General features: G+C 40.6%; 1 protein-coding gene across 2 annotated transcripts in view; it reads left to right on the forward strand.

Annotated features, from left to right (window-relative positions):
- Positions 1-19,498, forward strand: part of SLC39A10 (solute carrier family 39 member 10) — a 152,353-nt gene that overhangs the window by 18,638 nt on the left and 114,217 nt on the right. Inside the window, exon 2 of one of the 2 annotated variants that reach the window (XM_069574475.1) lies at positions 17,522-17,609. The exons of the other annotated variant lie outside the window; for it this stretch is intronic. The gene's annotated coding sequence lies outside the window, so the exon portion shown is untranslated. The remainder of the gene's footprint in view (positions 1-17,521; positions 17,610-19,498) is intronic. 2 annotated transcript variants of the gene reach the window in all.

The raw sequence follows: 19,498 nt of genomic DNA on the forward strand, positions 1-19,498 counted from the left end.
AACAAAACTCAAGTGACTAGTTCTTTGCATCTTTCTAAACAGTTTAAGTGTTCATCTAGGTATTAATGAATCAATAGTATAGTCCTACGTAATTATAATTTTAAGGAACCAAATAATACAAAGATTACAAATTTGATTTTGAAACTGGTCTCAGATTGGGACTTGAACCTAGATGGAATTGGAACCCAGCCAAAATTCAGACTGAGACTTGAACCAGTTCTTTGTCTCAGTGCAGAAAGAATTCAGAGAGGAAAAGTGTTAGGTAAGAAGTAGGTTTATTGAGAGAGATACACACTCCATGGACAGAATGTGGATCGTCCTCTCAGAAGCCAAGAAGCCTTGGAAGATACACGTTGCATAAACAGGGGCCCTGAAATATGGGGTGGTTAGTTTTGTTGTTGTTGTTGTTGTTGTTCAGTTGCTAAGTTGTGTCTGACTGTTTGAGATCCCATGGACTACAGCACGCCAAGCTTCCCTGTCCTCCTCTATCTCCTGGAGTTCGCTCAAATTCATGTCCATTGAGTCAGTAATGCTAGTTCATATTTATGAGCTGGGAAATTTCATAGGCTAGTGAGTGAGAGGATTATTCCAACTACTTGGGGAGAAGGGGTGGGGATTTCCAGGAATTGACCGCTGCCCACTTTTTGGCCTTTTATGGTCGGCCTTGGAGCTATCATGGAAAGAGAAGCCTGGAGTGCTGCAGTCCATGGGATTGCAACAAGTTGGACATGACTGAGTGACTGAACGGAACTGAACTTGGAGCTATCATAGCACCTGTGGGTGTGTCATTTAGAATATGCTAGTGTTTTACAATAAAAGTATAATAATGATCAAGGTCTACTGAAAGTCAAACCTTCTGTCATCTTGAGTCTAATCGGTCTCATCCTCAAGCAGTTATATTATTGTTTTAAAGATTGTGCTCTGCCCCCTTCCTCCTGTCTCTCAAGATTTCCTTCAATTCTGTGATTCTAGGATGATGTAGAAGACTGGATGTATAACACAGTTATCAGGCAATATCATATATGCCTTTTTACACAAAAAACAATAAATTGTGAGGCTTGGTCTAGGCAGTAAGTTGTGGGACAGTGACCAGAAATTAAACGAAATTAGTGGAAGATAAAGGTTATTAGGAAGCTTGTACAGGTCCAATTCAGCCATAACTCCCAGTCTGGTGATAAAAATGTTATCTTTCTGATACAGGGAAGGCTCCTTTCTCATTGGAAATTTTGCAAACTGCTTTTAGGTAGAAAGGGGGAGGTCCAACAGTCTTCATACATCTGCTGTTTCTCAAGTACTTTCAGCTCAAAATAATCAATATGCCAAAGTGGCATATTTGGGGCTGGATGTTCTGAATCCCTTCACCTGATAAACTTTTCAAATCAAGAAAAAGGAAACAACAAAATCTTTTAAATTCTTACTATGAAATAATTTTGAATCCACAGATAGTGGTGCATATGTATTCTGGTTGTTCGTAACATCATGGTAATTTTCACAGCAAACACACCACAATCCTTCAGTTAATAGCCGGATAAATAGACTGAAGCTTATGCATAATTTAGTCAGCAAATAAGCAATCTGATCAACAAAGATTTTGAGGCTGATCAGAAAATTGTTCAATCAGTGAGATATGTAAAATTGTAATGAAAAAGATGTACTGCTGGCATGACTTATCTCTTTGAGTTGATCATTAATCCTAAAATACTTAAATAATGTGATGAGGGAATATATTCAGAAAAATCAAGGGACAAAACTAAACAGTAAAAAATTTTCCTGTTATGAGCCAATCAATCAATTAGAAGGTATGATCTGATTTGCCAAACACTTATGAACTAATGAAATGTGATAGTAAATGAACATCAAGTTTGGAAAGAATAGACAATGGAAAAAATGCAGATAAATTTCCATATAATGTAAAATATACACATTAAAATATTTTTAAAGGATGTGCAATTTTTATGATGCTGACATTAAAAGTGGAATAATCAAAAATAATACAAATTGTATAATACAAAGACTATGATAATGAACGATAAGGTTAGTACACAGTTTTTATGTTTCCTGGGAACTAATATTGAATTCAGAAGATGTGTAACAGTTTTTCAATTCCTGCCTTATATAAATATTTTTTGCTAGAATTGTTTTGTGCTTTTCAGATTATTTTTTGTATGTTGCACCTTCAGATTAGCTGTGCCAAGGGTACAATTTTAAAAATAAAAGAAAATTACTTACAGGCCCAGACAGATCTGTGGGCATTTCGGGTCAATGCCAACTGCAAAGTTTATGGAGGTGTCTGCTCCCTGGGATGGAAGCTCAGACTCTAGGCTCCTAGAAAGGTCAAAGTATGAATTAACTCATGTGAATGCAAACCCTTTGTCAACTTGAAACATCTTCAGCTCCCAAATGTAGGAGGCCAATCCCAAGTTTAGATTTTTGAAAACCTCTCTAAGAAAATACATGATTTAGAAAGTTAAAACCTTGGGACTTCCCTGGTGATCCAGTGGCTAGGACTCTGTATTCCCAGTGCAGGCAGCCTGGGTTTGATCCCTGGCCAGGAAACTGGATCCTCCATGCCACAACTAAGACCTGGCACAGACAAGTAAATAAATTAAATGAATAAAAATAAAATATATTTTTAAAAGAAGATTAAAATATTAAGGAGAAATAGTGCCCAGGAAATAGAGGTCAGGAAGAGTCTTTCAGAAGTCTTGAGGGTTATTATACCATCCACGGAAACAAACCAATGACGTGAGCAGACTAAATAAACCTACTATCTGTGCCACATCAATAATGATGGATATTTACAAGGTTTCAAAGTTTCGGTTCTACCAAATTCAATGAGGTTGTATTGTTCCAGATAATGTGAATCTTGAGTTTTGTTTTCTTCTATTGGCATGAGTGGTGGTGGCTTATTTTAGCATCTTTGGCCCCTGATCCCAGTCCTCAAGTTGCTTTGTCATAAAATAATTTTAAGAATTAAAAAATTTTAGGTTCTAGATTGTTCTTAGTTAAGCTACTCGATATAGCCAAGTACGCTATTTCTTCAGTTAGTCAGTTCAGTCGCTCAGTTTTGTCTGACTCTTTTGAGACCCCACGGACTGTAGCACGCCAGGCCTCCCTGTCATTCACTAGCTCCCAGAGCTTGCTCAAACTCATGTCCATCGAATCAGTGATACCACCAAGCCATCTCATCCTCTGTCATCCCCTTCTTCTCCCACATTCAATCTTTCCCAGCATCAGGTTCTTTTCTAATCAATCAGTTCTTCCCAACAGGTGGCTAATCAGCATCAGTGCTTCCAATGAAAATTCAGGACTGATTTCCTTTAGGATGGACTGGTTATATCCTCTTGCAATCCAAAGGACTCTCAAGAGTTTTCTCCAACACCACAGTTCAAAGCCAACAATTCATTGGCACTCAGCTTTATTTATGGTCCAACTCTCACATCCTTACATGACTACTGGAAAAACCATAGCTTTGACCAGATGGACCTTTGTTAGCAAAGGTCCTGCTTATTAGTATGTTGTCTAGCTTGGTCATAGCCTTTCTTCAAAGGAGCAAGGGTCTTGTAATTTCAACGCTGTGGTAACCATCTGCAGTGATTTTGGAGCCCCCCAAAATAAAATCTCTCCCTGTTTCCATTGTTTCCCCATCTATTTGCCATGAAGTGATGGGACCAGATGCCATGATCTTAGTTTTGCAAATGTTGAGGTTTAAGCTAGCTTTTTCACTCTCCTCTTTCACTTTCATCAAGAAGCTCTTCAGTTCCTCTTTGCTTTCTGCCATAAGGGTGGTGTCATGTGCATATCTGAGGTTATTGATATTTCTCCCGGCAATCTTAATTCCAGCTTGTGCTTCTTCCAGCCCAGCATTTCTCATGATGTACTCTGCATATAAGTTAAAGAAGCAGGGTGACAATATACAGCCTTGACATACTCCTTTTCCTATTTGGAACCAGTCTGTTGTTCCATGTCTGATTCTAACTGTTGCTTCTTGACCTGCATACAGGTTTCTCAGGAGGCAGGTAAGGTGTCTGGTATTCCCATCTCTTTAAGAATTTTCCACAGTTTGTTGTGATCTACAAAAAGGCTTTGGCGTAGCCAATAAAGCAGAAGTTTTTCTGGAACTCTTGATTTTTCTATGATCCAATGAATGTTGGCAATTTGATCTCTGGTTCCTCTGCTTTTTTAAATCCAGCTTGAACATCTGGAAGTTCTCAGTTCACATACTGTTGAAGCCTCACTTGGAGAATTTTGAGCATTACTTTGCTAGTGTGTGAGATGAGTGCAATTGTGCAGTAGTTTGAGCATTCTTTGCCATTGCCTTTCTTTGGGATTGGAACGAAAACTGACCTTTTTCAGTCCTGTGGCCACTGCTGAGTTTTCCAAATTTGCTGGCATATTGAGTGCAGCACTTTAACAGCATCATCTTTTAGGACATGAAATAGCTCAGCTGAAATTTCATCATCTCCCCTAGCTTTGTTTGTAGTGATGCTTCCTAAGGCCCACTTGACTTTGGACTCCAGATCGTCTGGCTCTAGGTGAGTGATCACTCCATCATGGTTATCTGGTCAAGATCTTTTTTGTATAGTTCTTCTGTGTATTCTTGCCACTTCCTCTTAATATCTTCTGCTTCTGTTAGGTCCATACCTTTTCTGTCCTTTGTTGTGTCCATCTTTTCATGAAATGTTCCCTTGGTGGGCAAAGGAACACTAGTCTTTCCTGTTCTATTGTTTTCCTCTATTTCTTTGCATTGATCACTGAGGAAGGCTTTCTTATTTCTCCTTGCTATTCTTTGGAACTCTGCATTCAAATGGGTAGATCTTTCCTTTTCTCCTTTGCCTTTAGCTACTCTTCTTTTCTCAGCTATTTGTAAGGCCTCCTCAGACAACCATTTTTCACTTTTGCCTTTCTTTTTCGTGGGGATGGTCTTGATCACTGCCTCCTGTACAATGTCATGAACCTACATCCGTAGTTCTTCAGGCACTCCATCTATCTAATCTAATCCCTTGAATCTGCTTGTCACTTTCACTGTATAATCACTGTAAGGGATTTGATCTAGTTCATACCTTAATGGTCTAGTGGTTTTCCCTGCTTTCTTCAATTTCAGTCTGAATTTGGCAATAAGGAGTTCGGCACCCCACTCCAGTATTCTTGCCTGGAGAATCCCAGGGACGGCGGAGCCTGATGGGCTGATGTCTGTAGGGTCGCACAGAGTTGGACACGGCTAAAGTGACTTAGCAGCAGCAATCTGAGTGCCACAGTCAGCTCTCGGTCTCATTTTTGCCGACTGTATAGAACGTCTCCATCTTCGGCTACAAAGCATGTAATCAATCTGATTTCAGTGTTGACCATCTGGTGATGTCCATGTGTAAAGCTGTCGCCTGTGTTGTTAAAAGAGGGTGTTTGCCATAACCAGTGCATTCTCTCGGCAAAACTCTGTTAGTTTTTGCTCTGCTTCATTTTGTACTCCAATGCCAAACTTGTCTGTCACTCCAAGTATCTCTTCACTTCCTACTTTTGCATTCCTGTCTCCTATGATGAAAAGGACATGTTTTTTTGGTATTAGTTCTAGAAGGTCTTGTAGCTCATCATAGAACCATTCAACTTCAGCTTTTTCAGCTTTACTGGTTGGGGCATAGACTTGGATTACTGTGATATTGAAAGGTTTGCCTTAGAGATGAACGGAGACCATTTTGTTATTTTTGATATTGCACCCAATACTGCATTTCAGACTCTTTTGTTGACTATGAGGGCTACTCCATTTCTTCTAAAGGATTCTTGCCCACAGTAGTAGATACAATGGTCATCTGAATTAAATTCACCTATTCCAATCTGTTTTAATTCACTGATTCCTAAAATGTCGATGTTCACTGTTGCCATCTCCTGTTTGACCACATCCAATTTACCTTGATTCATTGACCTCGTATTCCAAGTTCCTGTGCAATATTGTTCTTTACAGCATTGGACTTTGCTTCCATCACAGGTCACATCCACAACTGGGGATTGTTTTCACGCTACTCTGTGTCTTCATTCTTTCTGGAGTTAGTTTTCCACTCTTCTCCAGTAGCATATTAGGCATCTACGAACCTGGGGAGTTAATCTTTCAGTGTCCCATCTTTCTGCCTTTTCATATAGTTAATGTGGCTATCAAGGCAAGAATATGAAGTGATTTGCCATTCCCTTCTCCAGTGGGCCATGTTTTGTCAGAACTCTCCACCATGACCTATCTGTCTTGGGTGGATCTACATGGCATGGTTCATGATATCATTGAGTTAGACAAGGCTGTGGTCCCTGTGATCAGTTTGGTTAGTTTTCTATGATTGTGGTTTTCATTCTGTCTGGCCGCTGATGAATAAGGATAAGAGACTTATGAAAGCTTCCTGATGGCAGAGACTGACTGGGGGGAAACTGGGTCTTGCTCTGATGGGCGGGGCCTAGCTCAGTAAATCTTTAATCCAATTTTCTGTTGATGGGCAGGGTTGTGTTCCGTCCCTGTTATTTGGCCAGAGGCCGAGACTTCTGGACACTCATAAGCAAGTCTGACTCAGTCTCCCATTGGCCTCCGAAGTCAAATTCCCTGGGGTTTCCCAGTCCCTCTGCCAGATCCCCAGGTTGCAAAAATCTGTTGTGGGTTCTAGAACTTTCTATTTCTTAATCCTCTCTAACCCCTAAGGTGATCTAGTCTTAAACGCTCCTCTTCTAGCTTCACACTGATTATTTCACTCCAGTCTCAGTTGTTTCTCACAGGATACCATCCAAATACTGCCCAGAGGCCTGAAATTTCTTCTACCTCTTAAGTTTCTTTTCTTTTTACTAACATGCATTCTCTTCAACTCAGTTTTCAATTCTCAAACCCCTTTTCCCTCTTTTAAAATTACCATAAACAGTAGTACTTTTCAGTTTGCAATGGCTAATACTAAAATATTCAGGTTTCAGGAAATAGAGTTGAGAAATAAAGCTGTACATCATGGAAGTTCCCATAGGATGTCTCAGATAGGAGAAGAAGTACCCATCAATAAGAAAACAGCCCACATTTACTGTGAAATGCAAACAATTGAGGTTTCAAGGACTTCAGGGCAGATGTGTAAGAAGTGTGCCACAGACACAGCACTCACTGAATGCAGAGCCTGAAGGATGACATGAAGGGAAATGTTAGGGCCACTTGTCAGCAGGTCCCCGGTTGCTACAATACTTCAGTGGACCAGGATGCTTTAGATCCCTAAATTCACTGTTTAGGAATTCACTGTTTGAATCCCTAATTTTCAACACCTCTCTAGAGCTCTAAGACCCGCTCCAGTACTCTTGCCTGGAAAATCCCATGGATGGAGGAGCCTGGTAGGCGGCAGTCCGTAGGGTCGCTAAGAGTCGGACACAATTGAGCGACTGCACTTTTTTCACTTTCATGCATTGGAGAAGGAAATGGCAACCTCCTCCAGTGTTCTTGCCTGGAGAGTCCCAGGGACAGGGGAGCCTGGTGGGCTGCCATCTATGGGGTCGCACAGAGTCGGAAACGACTGAAGCGACTTAGCAGCAGAGCTCTAAAATGAAATGTGTGCAGGCTGGCCGAGGTTTGCTAGATGGCGCTAGTGGTAAAGGAATCTGCCTGCCAATGCAGGAGACAGGAGAGATGCAGGTTTGATCCCTGGCTTGGGATCAACTACTTGGGAAGATGCCCAGGAGTAGTTCCAGTATTCTTGCTTGGAAAATTCCATGGACAGAGGAACCTGGTGGGCTACAGTCCATGGGACCCCAAAGATTTGGACATGACTGAGCGCAAGACTTAACAGCATTTAGTACTTCATTCTAAAGGCCTTCTAAAAGAGCCAAGGTTAGCATTTCATTCTTGGTGGGTTTGTTTTTGTTTTAAATAAATTAAACATGAACACTGGCCTAGAAATGAACTGTTTCTGGCTTATCATCTTATTGGCCAAATGCTTTGACTTCTGAGTTATCAGACATTTCTAGATGTACTAGCTGGAGATTTGAAGTCCAAGGCGACAGGAGAAGGGCAGTGTATTGTTTTTGACTGAATATCTGATTTGTACTCTTCTTTTCTTTTTTGGAAAGGACAACCAATTGTTAAAACATCATTTCCCCAAGGATGGAAAACTAATACTATTATATGTTTTGTTGTTTAGTCACTCAGTCGTATCTGACTCTTTGCCACCCCATGGACTATAGCCCTCCTATCTCCTCTGGCCATGGGATTTCCTAGGCAAGAGTACTGGAGTGGGTTGCCATTTCCTTCACCAGGGTGACAATCTGGTTGGCATACAAATAAAACCAAAACTTGGAGCTGCTGTAATGAGTTCAGACTCTTCTCAACCTAAAATAACAACTTTCCAAAGTGGGTCGTTTTATAAAGCTGTGAAGTGAGGTACTCCATTTTATAAAGCATAACTCTTCTAGGTGTGTAACCATACTCATCACACTAAAAAGAGGAAAAGGTTAAAAAAACAACAACAAAACAAAAAAACTTGAAAAGCCAAGTTAAAACTACCTTCCAAAGCAAATTGCTGATGCCAGGATTTTGACAGGGCTTTTTTACTTGGCTGCAATCATTCAAAGAAAGTATAGCGTCTTCCCCCATTCTCATCTCTTTGAAGAAGCCAATTGAAGCAGAAGAATTAGCACCGATCTTCTCCTTATAAGACCCAAAGAACAGGATGGAGCTGTGTAATACAGGGATGGAAATAGGGTGGAACTCTTGTTTCTGTTGTTCAGAAGCTAATCTGAGGGTTGTCATGGTAACCAGGATATAAGACTATTGTCAGCTTCAGGGTACAATTTTGGGCTATATTCTTAAAAAAGGATATGAAGTGCTTACATTAAAAGAGTCAGAAAAAAGTCTTTTAGAAGTGTATCAAAACTGATTTCAGATGTTAGTTTGGACTTTTAAGACAGCAGTTACCTTGGGAGAAAACAACATAAATATGTCAATTGGTAAATCTTGCTAAATCTTTGGTGGGGTGGGAGGAGGGTAGCAGAGGAAAAGATTCACATGAGGGTAGCAGGACATAAAAGAGAGAATATGAAAGCCAAAACCTTCTGGAGGCACTTGGTAATTTAAATATGCATGTTCTCATAAGAATTGAAGATATAAAGAGGAATTGTGTTCTGCTTTTACCTTCTCTGTTGTCAGCCTGGTGTCACATGTGTGTGTGTTCAGTTGCTAAGTCGTATCTGACTCTTTGTGACCCCATGGACTGCAGCATGCCAGGCTTCCCTGTCCTTCACTATCTCCAGGAATTTGCTCAAATTCATGTTCATTGAGTCAGTGATGCTATTGAACCATCTCATCCTCTGCTGTCCCCTTCTCCTCCTGCCCTCAATCTTTCCCAGCATCAGGTCTTTTCCAATGTGTCGGTTCTTTGCATCAGGTGGCTAAAGTATTGGAGCTTCAGCTTCAGCAGCAGTCCTTCCAGTGAACATTCAGGGTGGATTTCCATTAGGATTAACTGGCTTGATCTCCTTGCAGCCCAAGGGATTCTCAAGAGTCTCCTCCAGCACCACAATTTGAAAGCATTACTGTGATGTTGAATGGTTTCCCTTGGAAATGAACTGAGATCATTCGGTCATTTTTGAGATTGCACCTAATACTGCAGGTGCATTTTGGACTCTTATGTTGTACTATGAGGGCTACTCCATTTCTTCTAAGGAATTCTTGACCATAGTAGAAAATATAATGATCATCTGAATTAAATTCGCCCATTCTTTTCCATTTTAGTTCACTGAATCCTAAAATGTCGATGTTCACTCTTGCCATCTCCTATTTGACCACATCCAATTTACCTTGATTCATAGACCTAATATTCGAAGTTCCTATGCAATATTGTTCTTTACAGCATCGGATTTTACTTTCACCAGCAGACACATCCACATTTGAGCATCATTTTTGCTTTGGCCCAGCCACTTCATTCTTTCTGGAGCTATTAGTAATCGCCCTCTGCTCTTCCTCAGTAGTATATTGGACACCTTCCAACCTAGGGAGTTCATCTTCCAATGTTATATATTTTTGCCTTTTCATTCTGTTCATGTTCATAGGATTCTCAAGCTAAGAATACTGAAATAATTTGCCATTCCTTCCTCTAGTGGACCAAGTTTTGTCAGAACTCTCCACCATGATTTGTCCCTCTTGGATGGCCCTGGAAAGCATGGCTCATAGCTTCATTGAGTTAGCAAGCTCCTTCACCACAACAAGGCTGTGGTCCATGAAGGGGATTGCCACTTATGGAAGACTCCATTTCAGTGGATTTGATATTGCTATTTTCCTATATTCTTTTCATTCTGAAACATTGCTTTTGTGTATTAATAACTTTATTCAGCTTTTCCCCTTTTCACAGAAAATCATAAATGAAACAAGTTCATATTGCAGCAGTGTAATTTTATAACAATTATTCCTGGTGAAACTATTTAACTATATGGAATTCTGCAACCAATTTTGTTTTTAGTCTCAGTTCAGTTCAGTTGTTCAGTCGTGTCCAACTCTTTGCGACCCCATGGATTGCAGCACGCCAGGCTTCCCTATCCATCACCAACTCCTAGAGCCTACTCAGACTTGTGTCCATTGTGTCGGTGATGCCATCCAACCATCTCATCCTCTGTCATCCCCTTCTCTTCCTGCCTTCAATCTTTTGCAGCATCAGGATCTTTTCAAATGAGCTGGTTCTTCACATCAGGTGGCCAAAGTATTGGCATTTCAGCTTCAGCATCAGTCCTTCCAGTGAATATTCAGGACTGATTTCCTTGAGGATTGACTGCCTAGATCTCTGCAGTTCAAGGGACTCTCAAAAGTCTTCTCCAATACCACAGTTCTAAAATATCAATTTAGTTTGATGTTTAGTCCAAAAGTTTAATCAACTTTCTTCATAGTCCAACTCTCATATCCATACATGACTACTGGAAAAACCATTGCTTTGACTAGACAGACCTTTGTTGGTAAAGTAATGTCTCTGCTTTTTAATAGGCTATCCAGGTTGGTCACAGCTTTTCTTCCAAGCAAGTGTCCTTTAATTTCATGGCTCCAGTCACCATCTGCAGTGATTTTGGAGCCCCCCCAAAATAAAGTCTCTCACTGTTCCCATTGTTTTCCCATCTATTTGCCATGAAATAATGGGACTTTTTTAAGTATGGTAGCACTAAAACCTGCCTCTTTGGTTTCTCAGATTCAACTACCATATCCTTGGAAGAATAGGGCTTTGTGTAAATAGACATTGCCTATTAGCTTTACTGGATCATTAGCTTTACTTTTAGAAAATTGAGGGGAAAACAGATTACGAATAGAATGACAAATTCCCAACAACGTTTAAGACAAAAGACAGAACTAGAAAAAAATTTCCTTTTTGAGGCTGGACAGCTTCACACAGCCTGTACCTCCCAGACCTCCCCTGTGATTCTATTAGTACTTTGGGGAAAACTTTGAGAAGCCACCATTCAGTCATTCTTTTGAGGATTCCTGAGGACAAATCTAAGCAGTGCCATGTGCCAGTAGCCCCAGATTACTATTTAATTATTTACACCTGGTTTGGGGGCTTCTGGTTTGTCTTTTTATAGAAGTTCCAAGGCAGAGCGTGACTTGGTATGACTTTTAAGCCAGAGGTCAACAAACTACTCCCCAAATGCTGAATCAGGTCCACCACCTATTTTTCTACAGTCTAGAGGCTCAGAATGATTTTTACATTTTTCCATGGTTAAAAAAAATTAAAAGAATATTTTATGACATGTGAACACTATACGAAATTCAAATTTCAGGCTTACAGTTGTTTTTGGAACATGGCCATATTCCTTCATTTATGCATTGTCTGGGGCTGCTTTCTTGCCATAAAAGCAAAGTTGAACAGGTGCCACAGAGACCATATGGCCTCAAAGCCTATAATATTCACTATGGGTCCTTTCAGAAAATCTTAGCCAACCTCTAATCCAAGTCATGATCTTTACCACTGCCAAGTTGCAACCTGGCTGATTTAAACATAAAACATCAAGAAAATTATATTAATACACTCCACCAATGAGAGTTGTTCTGATGAGAGTTGTTCTGATAAGATTTACTTATCTTGCTATTGAAGCCTAAAAGTACAGGAACCAGATTTCTCAATGGTAGTCAAGAAAAAAAGTTACACAAAGAGAAAACAAAAGATATTGTGACACTTCTAAGTGATCTCTTCCAAAGGAAATAAAAAACTTTTCAATGCTATTTGCTGAGGTTTCCTTTTCCATTTCATATCAGAAACCAAAATGCCCTAGTTTCAACCCCATGGAAACTGTAGAGACACTCCCACTTGATCAGCGATTTTCTTTCTGAGGAATTAATGATCAGTGTGCACAAGTTCAAACTCTGACCTTATTTGTCAAACTGGCTGAGACTGAATGTGCTGGGAAAATGACAAAAGGAAGGAAGCATTTAGATATATGTCTTCTGAGACTTCATCTTTGATTAGCTGAAGAAAGCCATAAGAAAAGCTTTCTGGGCAGATAACCAGCTTGGAGAAAGGTATTCTTTTGAATTAAAAATCTAGTTTTGATTCTATTTTAGCCAAGTCTCTTGTCTAACTCTAAAGTCTGGAGACTGTAGTACTTTTTCATGGGTCCTATCCAATCTTTAAAAAAAAAAAAATGAAGAATACATAATAGTATCATTTGCCTTATTGGAGTGCTTCTCAATTTTCCTGCCAATGCACATATTGGCTGATGTTCATGTGGGGTTGCTCAAGGTGATACATAATCCAAGGATCTAACATGTGCAGACCCTCTTTTTACATTCAGGCTTGTAAAACACAAGAAAATATAAAGAAAGTTATCAATCCACTCATGTATATTTTAAATAAGTCTCAGAACATGTACTGCGATTTTAGGACTTGTAAACAACAAAATAGTTGAGACACATCTCACACAAATCAGTCACAACACCTCAGTGGAATTGAAACCATTTGGCATCACTTCAGGGGCTCCAAAGAGCTCCAGTATCGTAGTCCTTTATGTCTTAGCACAATACTTTGTCAACAAAGGTCCATCTGGTCAAAGCTATGGTTTTTCCAGTAGTCATGTGTGGATGTCAGAGTTGGACCATAAAGAAGGCTGAGCACCAAAGAACTGATGTTTTGAACTGTGGTGTTGGAGAAGACTCTTGAGAGTCCCTTGGACTGCAAGGAGATCAAGCCAGTTAATCCTAAAGGAAATAAATCCTGAATATTCACTGGAAAGACTGATGCTGAAGCTGAAGCTCCAATACTTTGGCCACCTGATGCGAAGAACCAACTCATTAGAAAAGACTGTGATGCTTGGAAAGATTGAAGGCAGGAGGAGAAGGTGATGACAGAGGACGAGATGGTTGGATGGCATCACTAACTCAATGGACTTCAGTTTGAGCAAGCTCTGGGAGTTGGTGAAGGACAGGGAAGCCTGGCATGCTGCAGTCCACGGGGTTGCAAAGAGTCAGACATGACTGAGCAACAGCAGTAACAATGTCTCAGCACAGAAAAGAACTCAGCGAGAGGCAAAGTGATAAGAAGTGATTTATTAGAATAGGACACTTTTGAGTCTTACAAGCCAGCAGGTGAAGGGGTACCATACCCCAAGACCTTACTGGGCTACAGTTTTACAATCAAAGGAAAAGTGGGGAGAGGGGAGAAGAACTTCTTTGACTTTCTTGAATAGACATCCTGTTTCATCATTAGCTCCTCTTCCAGGTTGGGCAGGGGAGTTTTCTTCTGCCTACATGGTCAAGCTAGGTTCACAAATTATTGTTTCTTTTTTGTGCAGAGAACATGTCCTAGAGACCATTAACTTACTGAGCTCACTGGGCAGGATGTGAGGCTCATGCCACCATTTGTTTGACTGTTTGGGGTCACATCTCATGCTTCTATTGCATGGTTTTGTTGTTAAGCAAGCCTGCTTGTTTTTGTAGTTAAGGAAGCCTGCTTTCTTAAGTAAGTGATCATTGACTTACAGGGGTCACCCATACTTTTTCTACTTATAATTGGGATTAACTATATTAACTATTTATAAGTGGGATTGACTATGGAATTACCTACATAATCTCTTTTCTCTGTCCCTATCAGAATGAGAACTCTGTTTAGGCAATATACCCAAAACATTGATGCCTTGGACCTTTAGCCTCGGAGAGCGTTCTCAGGGCAGCAGTGGAGCTGGGCTCAGCTTCGGTGTCATGGTACTTGTGTGAGATGAGGCTCCAGGAAATCGAGCTTGAACGGTCTAGTCGAGCCTGCACTTGATTTCACCGCTGGCACACTTTGCCTCTCAAACACATTGCCCATCAGTGCAGTGGGCTATTCAGTTCTATTGGACTCGGAACAAATTAGGGATCAACCTTCATCTCCATGCCATCTCCCACAAACTGTCAAGGGTTCTCAAAATCCTCACAAACTGTTGGAAAAAAGGTTTGGTGACATCAGAGTTATTTATTTCTGTGCCTGCTATGCAATATTTCAAGCATGTGTTTATTTTCATTAGACATAAAGGACACTATTCAAGGACATAGCATCTCAGAATCGTTTGCCCTGAAGTATGTAGGACAGCAAGTACATCAGGAATGAGCAGCCCCCAAAATGAGTGGGTGTGAAAAAAAAATCATTTGGCACATATTCCCTTCCTTTAATGAGTTTAAAAAATAGGAAAGTTCTGCTACAGTGGATTTAGGGTAAAAGGATTCTTACTTTTAAGAAGAAAACGAAATATCTTCAATCAATACACTGGCTTTAGATGTCCTCAGTTTTGGGCTTCATCAGGTGTGAGCAGCAGGATGGACCTGGCAGATCAGCGAGGGAGTTCCAGGCTGCAGTAATATGGCAGGATGCGTTAGGATAGTTGTGAATCTGCAGGGAATTTTCACTCCTTAAAGAGTTGCAGGTCTAATTGCCAAAAACAGGGACACAACACTGGTCCTGAAATACAAGAAACAAATCTTTTGAATACGAATATAGTGGCTGCAGTGTGTTCTGCAGAAACAAGATGTCTGCTCTGAATATAAGGCTGATTGTATTAAAGCTCAAGATTTAGTTAATATCAGACCTCTAGATAATATATTCATACAATATATGTAGAAACTAATTTCCGGAAATGGCCTACACTACTTGGCAGCCACAAACTCAACCCTAAGGCTGCCCACAGAGTACTGTCCATCTGGTTAGAGTTTTCTACTTATGCCCCCTTTCTAGAAACAAACAGTCCTTACTTTCTGACTTTGAACAATATCCTATCTCTTTATTTTTTCTTTTAACTGTCCTAAATATTTTCTATCAAAGTCATTTTTCTCACTTTTTCATTTTTTGTTTGCTTTCCCTATATTTCTCAGTAGTTATATTACTTCAATTTAAAAGATGAATATGCTGATGCTTTTAAATATCCTCTTTCAAAAGAAGAGAGAGATTTGATAGATTTTCCTAGTGTAAAAATCAATTTAGCAACGTGATGGAAAAAAAAAGCATGTACCATTGATTATACTGGATTTTTCAAGTTATAGTTTCTTTTCCTTTTTTAATTTTTTTGCAACTTTATTGAAGTACAAACTACATACAATAAAGTCCAAAATTTTAAGTGTATGTTTAGAGGAGTTTCAGTGAATGTATGAAGCCTTGTAACCACTACAGAAATCAACATACAGAACATTTTCATCACTCTCAAAAGACTTCCTTCCTGGCCCTCTGAAGTAAATTTCTGAGATTTCTGGATTGGAATTGTAACTGCTTTGTAATCGCAAAACCTATAAACTAGAGTTATAATTGTGTAGTCGCCAAAGTGGTAGGAGGGTTATATTTCTCTTAATTAATGAATCTAAATTAATCTACATAAAATTTGTGCCTTATTAATGTCCAGCTCTGCTTTCTGTCACTTCACTTCTCTAAGAAACTAATACCTTTTTCTTCTTTTTTTATTTTAACTCCCTCCAAGGAAACCCTGATAGAAAATCAGGTCTGGCCAGTTTTGTTAGTTCTTGCCTTAAGTATAAGTGCTATCTTTAAAATCATAGAGTCCTGCTTGCTAGTCTGAGGTACTGCTAATTAGGCCAAAACATGTCTTAGCCTGAGAATTTATCTGCATAATTTTAAGTTTTAATATGTAAGCAAGCTAGCCAAGAGAATACTGTGTGTAGATTTTTCCCCCCTTTGGTTATACCTCTTGAAAGTAATTTAACACAATTCTTTGTAAAAACTTTCCACTACCTCCCTGAAATATTTTACTTAGACAACTGCTGTAAGTGTACAAACATTACCTAACATTCTCTTGTTTTTACGTCATGGTCTTCTACAATTTTCCCCCCACTGCCGCTGCTGCTGCTAAGTCGCTTCAGTCATGTCTGACTCTGTGCGACCCCAAAGATGGCAGCTCACCAGGCTCCTCTGTTCACGGGATTCTCTAGGCAAGAATCCTGGAGTGGGTTGCCATTTCCTTCTCCATTCCCCTCACTATTTCTTCTTAATTACCTCCACAGATTACTACAACCCAGGTGGGATTCTTTGTGGCTTGATTTATAGATAATCAGGAGGAGTAATTCTGCTTTGGAATGAAGGAAAATTATTCCAAATACAAAAACAATTGCTCTGTTTTGAGAGCCTGAGAGAGATGCCACCCATCACAGCTCTGGGGACTGGCACTGGCCCACTGAGGCCAGTTGTGGGGACAGTTACTGGAAGTGGGTTTTGTGGGGACTTGAGCAACAGGGGCCCCAGCTAACATTCCCCAGGCTGCTACAGCCCCCAGGGCTCCACTCAGCTAGTAAGCCAGCGAGGACCCTGATCCCTATGATGTCAAGAGTAAGAAATACATTCTTCCCCTGATAAGTGGGTTATAAATCATGGTGCAAGGCTACAGTCACATGGGTCCTCTATGTTACTAATACTTAGAAATTCAGTTGGGATATCCTGGGATGGTACCTTGAGTCCTTAGTGCCAGCCTGCTTTTGAAGAACCTTTCACTTTTGAGTGTGCTTTCATTCTGAGGCTGCACAGGACCACTAACATGTTCTGCCTTAAAGCTGAAAAGTCGTCCCTTCCTAGAAGGCAGGTGAGTGCAGTCTGTGCAGGGCATTCCGCTGGACTAGCGTCCTCAGGTGGTAACAGCCTGTGCAAGTGTGTATGTGACTGCTCTGTAGCTACATCTGTGACCACAACCCGAGGATCATTTTTGGCAGGAAATAGTCTGTCCTGCATGTCTCTTGAGAACACCTCTGAATTATGATAGCAGATACAGGGAAGTTATAGGATGGATAAGTCTGGCAATTATCACAAGCACCATAGAGAAAGGCCATAAGCTGTGGAAACCATGTCTGCTCTTTCTTTGGCCTGTTCACTTAAATTTCCCTTCCTTAGAGAGGTCTTCCTTTGTCAACACATCTAGAGTCCCATGTCTTTTCTTCTTACAAGTGACAATGACTGGATTTATGTGCTTGTCTTAAGAATGTTTTCAACTATCTCTGTGAGGTGTTCACAATCTCCAAAAACAAAGCCACTACTTGATACAGAGTTGGCACTTAATAAATACTGCTTGAATGAATGAATGTTTTTGGCAGCTTCTGCCAGTGGCAAGGATGGGAAGCATGAAAGCGATCTAAAATAACAAGAGGACAGAGAGTGAACAGCAGCTGAATCGTATCAAAGGTATGAATCTGTTTGATATCCTGGACTTCAGGGCTCTCCTTGACTCTGACACCTTTTTATAGACATGAGATGCTGAGCAGTTGATGTTCCATTGTTTGTTTTTAGCTGACATCCACTGAGAATGCCAGGCATTTAAGTGCTTTATTTACATATATTATGTTATCTGACCTGCACAACAAGTACCCAATAAGTATGTAGAAGGTATAATTATTATTTTATTTTACATATAAGGAAAATGAGATTTGAATGTTGTGAAGGAGGTGGTGGCCACGGCCACATAACTAACATAATAAATGACATAACAAATTACCTGAGTCAAACTCAGGTCTTTGTTGTTTAGTCAGTAAGTCGTGCCTGACTCTTCTGCCACCCCGTGGTCTACAGCCACCAGGTTCCTCTGTTCATGGGATTTTCCAGGCAAGAATACTGGAGTGGGTTGCTATTTCCTTCTCTAAGGGATATTCCTCACCCAGGGATCAAACACATGTCTCTTGCATTGGCGGGTGGATTCTTTACCACTGAGTCATCAGGGAAATCTGAACCCAGGTCTATCTGACCCCAATTATCACACTCTCAAACATTATTAATTACGCCTTTATCTTGAACACACTGAGATGGAGCAAGAGATGCAAAATGCAAGCTTCTATTACAAACTCACTTAGTCTGGGTCTAATGACCCAGTAAACATTTGGTCTTTCCGGACAGTGGAGGATTTCTGGTTCCACCTATGTCCTAATCCAACAAAATCACTGCCTTCCTGGTCATTATCTTATTTTGCTTCCTTGTTGGTATTTACTTTTCACACTATGGGAAGAGCTATCTACCACATGGCATCCACACCCTGGGGCCAGATTAAGCTTTTGTCACCCTTAGCAAGGCACAAGGGGTATGGTTATACAGTTTAACAACAAACAATCTTCAGTGTCTGGTCAGATGTTTTCTTCCTAAAATTTTAAAGATCCCTTATAATTACCACCTTCTTTGCCTTTCAGTTTTGAAACCACTGTTATGGTGGCCCAGGGCTCTTGGTGGCCTGGACATGTCAACCACTTCGTAGTGGCATAAGCAACTCCTCCTTTAATCCTATTAGCAGAGAAGTTTACTAAATTTTCTCATTCAGTTCAGTTCAGTTGAGTCGCTCAGTTGTGTCCGACTCTTTGTGACCCCGTGAATTGCAGCACGCCAGGCCTCCCTGCCCATCACCAACTCCCGGAGTTCATTCAGACTCACGTTCTTCGAGTCCTTAATGCCATCCAGCCATCTCATCCTCGGTCATCCCCTTCTCCTCCTGCCCCCAATCCTTCCCAGCATCAGAGTCTTTTCCAATGAGTCAACTCTTCCATGAGGTGGCCAAAGTACTGGAGTTTCAGCTTTAGCATCATTCCTTCCAAAGAACACGCAGGGCTGATCTCCTTCAGAATGGACTGGTTGGATCTCCTTGCAGTCCAAGGGACTCAGTCTTCTCCAACACCACAGTTCAAAAGCATCAATTCTTCGGCGCTCCGCCTTCTTCACAGTCCAACTCTCACATCCATACATGACCACAGGAAAAAAATAGGCAAAATGATGGGATACCAAAAGAGGAACTCCCCTGGTCAGTAGGTGCCCAATATGCTACTGGAGGTCAGTGGAGAAATAACACCGGAAAGAATGAAGGGATGGAGCCAAAGCAAAAACAATACCCAGCTGTGGATGTGACTGGTGATAGAAGCAAGGTCCGATGCTGTAAAGAGCAATATTGCATAGGAACCTAGAATGTCAGGTCCATGAATCAAGGCAAATTGGAAGTGGTCAAACAAGAGATGGCAAGGGTGAACGTCAACATTCTAGGAATCAGCAGACTAAAGTGGACTGGAATGGGTGAATTTAACTCAGATGACCATTATATC

This window comes from Ovis canadensis, chromosome 2, assembly GCF_042477335.2.
Source record: "Ovis canadensis isolate MfBH-ARS-UI-01 breed Bighorn chromosome 2, ARS-UI_OviCan_v2, whole genome shotgun sequence".
Taxonomy (NCBI): Eukaryota; Metazoa; Chordata; class Mammalia; order Artiodactyla; family Bovidae; genus Ovis; species Ovis canadensis.